The 7,295-nt window shown below is 39.5% G+C and overlaps 1 non-coding gene across 1 annotated transcript; it reads right to left on the reverse strand.

Moving 5' to 3' along the window:
• Window positions 1–239: 239 nt before the first annotated feature.
• Trnaa-ugc (transfer RNA alanine (anticodon UGC)) lies at window positions 240–312 on the reverse strand. The gene has a single exon. It is a non-coding gene; the product is annotated as a tRNA-Ala (tRNA).
• Window positions 313–7,295: the final 6,983 nt, after the last annotated feature.

Raw genomic sequence — 7,295 nt, forward strand, 5'->3', positions numbered from 1 at the left:
TGGACTTTTTAATCACAAGAGACTTAACCAGGGATGTTTCAGAAAACTGAAATAGGATGAGAAGTTGCTTGAGAAAAGATTGCCAGATCTCTCATGTTATTTTTCGGTGTTTCCAGCATGCCCTTGGAAAAGAATCCCATTAGTTCACAAACCTTTTCAATTAAAACCTGTGTTGAAAAGATGTTTGCACTCATTTCAGCCTGTGTTGTTTCCTTTCCCTTAGCATTACATTTTTTTGGTGGTGATGCTGGGGATTGAACCCAGGGCCTTGTGCATGCAAGGCAAGTACTCTACCAACTAAGCTACAATCCCAGCCCTAGTGTTACATTTTCAATCAGCATTTAAGGACATTCAATTAGGCTTCTTGGCCAGCCACAGTGGTGCAGGCCTGTAATCCCAGCGACTTGAAAGACTGAGGCAGGAGGATGGAAAGTTCAAAGCCAGTCTCAGCAATTTAGTGAGGCCCTAAGCAACTCAGTGAGACCATGTCTCTAAATAAAATACAAAAATGGGCTCGGGATTGTGGCTCAGTGGTTAAGTGCCCCTGAGTTCAGTCCCTGATACCAAAATAGATAAATATGGCTTGTTTTGAAGTGTTTTTTGTTTGTTTGTTTGTTTGTTTTGGTGTGTGTTTTTTGTTTGTTTTGCTTTGAAGACACTTTAAAAACTCAGACATCATGGCATGGGACTGGGGTTGTGGCTCAGTGTCAGAGAGCTTGCCTAGCATGTGTGAGGCACTGAGTTCCATCCTTAGCACCCACTGCATAAAAGTAAATAAAATATAATAATAATAATAATAATAATAATAATAATAATAATAATAACAACAACAAACCTCAAGACATGCTTAAGTCCTCCATAGTTAAACATTAAGTATTTAGGAACAATTTTTCTAGACAGGATTTCAGATCATTTGTTTGTGGATTTTTAAAATGTCAACAAGATATGCACTGCAATATTTTTTATATATTTTCATTACCTAAGCAACTGAAGAAGACTATTTCAATAAAACGTATAAAAAGGCTGGGGATGTAGCTTCATGGTTAAATGACTAAATGCCCCTGGGTTAAATCCCTGGTACAAAAAAAAAAAAAAAAAAAAGGAAATAAATTGTAGCATTGTGAACACTTTAGAACCATGTTGAAATATGTTATAAAGTAACAGTAATTTTCTTAAAGCTTTCAAATGTTTCACTTGGTGGCCTAATAAAATGTATACAAAGAAACTACTTAGCATGGAAGAAATTTTGTTACTTAAATGTAAATATCAAGACTCTGATACATTCTTCATAAATATCCCTTGCTGTACTTCCATGTTCCCTATTATTCTGTTTCTTAAAGAAATTTCAATTGTTTTCTGTTATTTAATCATTGCTACGTATTTGCACTTTTTCCATTGGAATGATATTGGCATACATTTGAAGCTTAGTCAGTGCCATCATTATTTGTATTGGAATGTGGCAGTGGCTAAGAAAGCCAGTGGAACCTTCCTTTTGGAAATGGGAAACTTTTTTCCGGTGATACTGGGGATTGAGCCCAGTGTCATTTTACCACTGAACTACATCCCCAGCTCTTTTTGGTTTGTTGTTGTTGTTTGAAATGGAGTCTCACAAAGTTACCCAAGCAGGCCTCAAACTTGTGATCATCCTGCCTCAGCCTCCCAAATTGCAGAGATTACAAATCCCACCCCACAGAGATGGAAAATTTTGTGGGAAGTCTATAAATGGGTGATCATTATAATTTCCTAGAACAGCGAGATGACTTGATCCAAAATATTTAGAAAGGAGAATGAAAAAAATTAGAAAAATAATCTGGACCTCTCAGCCATCAAAAATAAAAATGGTAAAGATGACAGGGAAAAGGCTGGGGTTGTGGCTCAGAGGCAGAGTGCTTGCCGAGCATGCAAGAGGCACTAGGGTTCAATCCTCAGCACCACATAAAAATAAAATAAAGGTATTGTTTCCACCTATAACTGAAATATATATATATATATATATATGACAGGGGAAGCCTCCCTCAAACAAAATAGCCCATTGGTAATAAACGGATAAGTATTTTCTTTCTTCCTTTCTTTTTTTAAAATATCTTCCATTTATTTATTTATTTATTTATTTATTTATTTATTTATTTATTTATTATGTGGTGCTGAGGATCAAACCCAGTGCCTCACACATGAGAGGCAAGAGCTCTACCACTGAGCCACAACCCCAGCCCCTAAACTGGTAAGTATTTTCATACATGAGTTGCAAATATTTAAGATTAATAAATGGCATTTTAAGCCTAAAAGAAAAAAGAGGATATCCCTGAGGCTCAATCCCCAGTACTTCCCAACACACACACACACACACACACACACACACACACACACTGCATCTTCTGTTTCAGCAAGTGTGAATAGGACCTGAAAATTACATTTCTAAGTTCTGATGGTTATGTGTGTATGTGTGTTGCTACCAGATGGAACCCAGCACTCCACGAAAGCTAGGTAAACACTTAGCCACTGAGCTCATCCCCAGCCCTAGGTGATGCATTTCTAATAACTCCTGGGACCACACATTGAGAGCCACTGCCCTAAACCCATCAGACTTGGTTTTGGATGTCAGAAGAGGACTGGAAGCCTGTGTGGTGGTGCATACCTGTAATCCTGACCACTAGGGAATCTGAAGCAGGGAGACCTCCAGTTGAGGCCAAACTGGGCAACTTCGCGAGACCCTATCTCAAAACTTAAAAAAAATGAAAGGGCTGAAGCTGTACCTTGTAGTAGAGTGCTTGACCAGTGTAGGGAGACCGAACTATCAGTTTCCAGAGCCAAAACAAGAGCTAGAAGAAGGCTATGAGGCAAAGAAATAAGACAAGCTATATTGCACCTGGCGCATCCTAAATAATGCTGCAAGGATACAGTGTTGACTTCCTGGGGGTCCAGGAATGGCAGAATACCCTCGGAGGGTGATCCAGAAACAGAGCTTTTCACACAGCCATTTGAGCTCCTGCAGCTCCACAGACTGGATGCTTTATCCTCAGGTCCTCCCACCTTTTGTGACATTGACTTTCAGGTCTTGCTATACTACTGCCTCTCTACTGTTTGGGGGTGCTGCAGTATTTCCAGAGGAGCTCTGAGAGTTTCTGTTTGTTTGTTTGTTTTGTGGTATGCTCTACCAATGAGCTACATCCCCAGCACTTTTTATTTTTTACTTTGAGACAAGGTCTTACTAAGTTGCTCAGGTTGTCCTTGATCTTGTCATTCTTCTGCTTCAGCCTCCTGAATCATTGGAGATACAAGTATGTGCCACCACAACTAGTTTGAGAGTCCTTTTGACACAAAGATGGAGTGCCAGTCTGATGAGTATGAGCAAACTTATGGGAATAACATCATGGGCTCATGGCAGCTGGCTTCAATCACTTGTTCTAGCTGCATGTGGTAGTGCATACCTGTAAGCCCAGCTACTCAGGAGGCTGAGGCAGGAGGATAGCAAGTTCAAGGCCAGTCTCAGAAACTTAGCAAGGCCCTAAGCAACTTAGTGAGATCCTGTCTCAAAATAGAAAGGGCTGAGGATATAGCTCAGTGGTAAAGCACCTCTGAGTCAATCCCCAGAACCAGGCAGGTAACAACCAGGCATCCTAAAGGAGCACAGCTAGGGCTTTTTTCTGCATTTCACAGGCACTAGAGGGCGCCCTGAGCTTATTGAAGTCACAAGCTCTGTGGGAAGGCACCCAAAGTGCCTTGCAGACCACACTTTTAAGGTTTGCTCAAAATTTCCTTCTGTAAACAAACTGCATTCATTTAATAAATTTTTAAAAATTATTCTATCTTATATGAGCAAAATATTTGTAAAGAAATCAAATTCAATTAAAAAGAAAAGCTGAATAAAAATATTAGTAAACATCCTTGTTTAAGGAATGCTCATTCTTAAATAATTTTCTTTTATCATAATGAAGTTAAAAGAATTCTTTATATCCAAGTTTTGTTTTGTTTTTGGTGCTGAGAATTGATCCCAGTGCTCAACAACTGACTACACCCCCAGTTTTAAATATTTTAATTTGGGGTTTTTGGTTTTGTCTTCCTTGGAATTATCTTTTATTTTGTTTTCACTTTGTTCAAAATACAACAGATTCAAAAAGAAAGTCTCTCTCACCCTTGTCCCATCTCTGACAAGCAGCCACTGATACCAATTTATTCTTGTGTCTTCCAAAGGCATTTTATGTATATGTAAACAAATATAAATATTTTTCCTTTACACAAAAAATTATAGCAAACTGCATATGCTTTCTTATTCTTGTACCTTACTTTTTTTCCCCTAACAGGGTAACATGGAAACCATCCCAGGAGGGAATATTAAGAACTGCGTGTTCTTTTTTTTTTTATATATATATACTGGGGATTGAACCCAGGGACTTGCACATGAGAGGCAAGCACTCTACCAACTGAGCTATATCTCCAGCCCCTACACAATGTTTTTAACCCCATTTGAATTACTTCTTTTTCTTTCTCTATTTCTCCCGCATCCTGCTGTTTCAATGCTGGGGATGAACCCAAAGCCTCACACTTGCTAGACAAACACTCTACCACGAAGATATACTCCCAGCCATGACTTCTTTTTTCTTTTATAAATAATGCTACAACATATAATTTTACATAGTCATTTTGAAGGTGTGCAAGTATATTTTTAACACATTCCTAGAAGTGGGATGGCTGTCTCAACTATAATATATGAAAGTACCAGCTGCGAGTGGTGGCAAGTGCCTATAATCCCAGTGGCTCAGGAGGCTGAGCAGGAGGATCATGAGTTCAAAGTCAGCCTCAGCAACTTAGCAAGGATCTAGTCAACTCAGTGAGACCCTGTTTCCAAATAAAATACATAAAAAGGCTGGGGATGTGGCTCAGTGGTCGAGCGCCCCTGGATTCAATCCCCAATACAAAAAAAAAGATAAAAAGACAGTGTCTGTATTGGTTTAAGTTTTTAAAGTATAAAATTATGTAGAGATACCCTTTGGGAGTCATCTGTATGTAGATATTTAAAAACCTGAAAGTGAAGCCAAGCATGAAAGTGCACACCTGTAACCCCAACTACTCTACAGGGTGTGGCAGGAGGATGTCAAGTTTAAGAACAGCCTAGGCAATTCATGGAGACCCTGTCTCAAAATATGCTGAAGATGTGTTTATTCTTAGCACACCCCTGGGCTCAATCCCTACTACTGGGGGGGAAAAAAGAAACTTAGGGGGACTGGTAGTGGTGTAGCTCAGTGGCAGAGGACATTTTTAGCATAGTTGAAGGCCTAGGTTTAATCCCCAGAACCAAAACAAAGAAATAAATGACAACCACAAAACAAAAAAACAAACAAACAAAAAAAAACAAAAAACAAAACAAACAAACAAAAAAAAAACAATGAGAGTGAAAAGACAACTCATGCAATGGGAGAAAGTATTTACAAATCATACTTCAGACAAAGGTTACTGTCCAATATATACAAGGAATTCTAACTTTCCAATCACAAAACAAGTAACCATATTTAAAAGTTACCAAGGAGGAGAGATTCAAGATGGTGCATTAGAGGATGTCTGCATTTCCAGCTGCTCTGTGGATCAGGATTCAAGCAGTAGGAGTACTGCTTCTCAGTGAGGTGGGTGAAAGAGGAAATTCACTCAGATTCAATATCATACAGGCTCTTAGAGACTCAGAAAAATTTGTGCAACACAATGTACAAATACAACACAATGTACAAATACCAAGCTGCTTGTGCCAGTGGCACTAGTTCACCAGAGCAGGGAGGAAAAACACAGAGAAAAACATCTGGCCATTGGAAATCAGAAAAGCAGTATGTATTTAGTTGACCCAGAAGTTGCACAGTGAATAGGTGTTTGAAAAGAGTTCTCTGTTTCTCAACTGGCAAGCAGACAGTTGAGGTGGAAGCACTTTAAGGAGGCCATGCTACAGCTTGCTGCTGCCAGAGCCCAGGAGATCCTAACAGATATCTCTATACTGTCCAGATGAGTACCCACAGTGTGGCCTGGGTTGTACCTAGAACAACGAGTGAAACTGGCATAGAGAATACTGTACCCAGTAGAATTCAAGTCAGAAATACAGAGAGATGTGCAACTCACTGTCCCATTGAGTCTGGTGGATCATGTGACCAGCTGAAGAGGGTTGGAACCTGAACAGGTGGGCATGAGCACACTTGGGGACTAACCCTGGAAAGGCCATATTTGTGGGCAGCTGAGTGTGTATAGGGTTGGCTCTCCTGCCCCACAAGTAGAGGTCTTGGGAGGCTCCAGAGATCCAGACTCCCAGGAGAGATCCACATCTGCCTGGACATAGAGTATGTTGATCTAATCTCTCCAGAGCAGATACCATCCAACCAAGTTCCCGAACAGACCCAAGCCACAGCCACCAGATCTCCTCAATTGGAACTCTGTAGCAGGCTAAACTCTGGGAGTGCATCAATCTGGTCTGTGAGAGAAAACTCCAGTCAACAGTCCTTCCCATTCCATCACCCCTTACACTGGTAAGAAGCTGAGAGCTATTTCAACCAGCTTCAGTTTTAGACCACTCCTGCTGGCAACTATGTGAGCAATAGAAAAAGAGGAAGGGGTTAACCCAGTGCTTGGTCTCTGTCTCTTCATGTAGCCCCAGAAGAAATGGAAAGAATGACACTTGGGCATTGGTCACAAAGGCAGTGACCTTCCATACTCCTCAACTGTTTTGACTATCTCAATGGAGAAAATTCTTTCAGTTTTCATTAAGAACTACCTTTTTTGGGGTGATCTTGCTGTTCTGATTATTTTGTGAATGTATTTCCCCATACATATTTGTTTCCTTTATTCTCAGTTTTAGCATTTTTAACACTACTTATTTTCCCTTGTCTTTTGAGGGTTAGGGTTTTTATTTTTTATTTTAGTTTTGATTTACTTTCATTTGTTTATGTCTCTTGTTTCTCTTTTTCTCCCCTCTTCTCTAATAGCCAAATTCTCTTGTTCTCTTTCTCTGTCCTTTTACTATTTTCTAATTTATTTTTCTCATCCTTCTTTATAACCATCACTTGCTACATCTCTTCTATATTCCCTCTGTTCACATCTTGAGAATTCTAAACTTTTCTTTACTATCCTATTATATTTTCTTCTCTCATACTGAACAGTATTTTCACCATCTCTTACAATACCTTATTTGTACAACTCCTGCTCACACCATTCACCTTGTTGCTTTAATTAGTACTGTGGATAGCATGGTCGACACTTGTTGTTGATTTAATGCCAGACCTATTTATATTTCTGCTGTTGGCAATTGCAGTATTCCCGTTTTT

This window comes from Marmota flaviventris, chromosome 6 (assembly GCF_047511675.1).
Source record: "Marmota flaviventris isolate mMarFla1 chromosome 6, mMarFla1.hap1, whole genome shotgun sequence".
In the NCBI taxonomy this organism is placed as follows: Eukaryota; Metazoa; Chordata; class Mammalia; order Rodentia; family Sciuridae; genus Marmota; species Marmota flaviventris.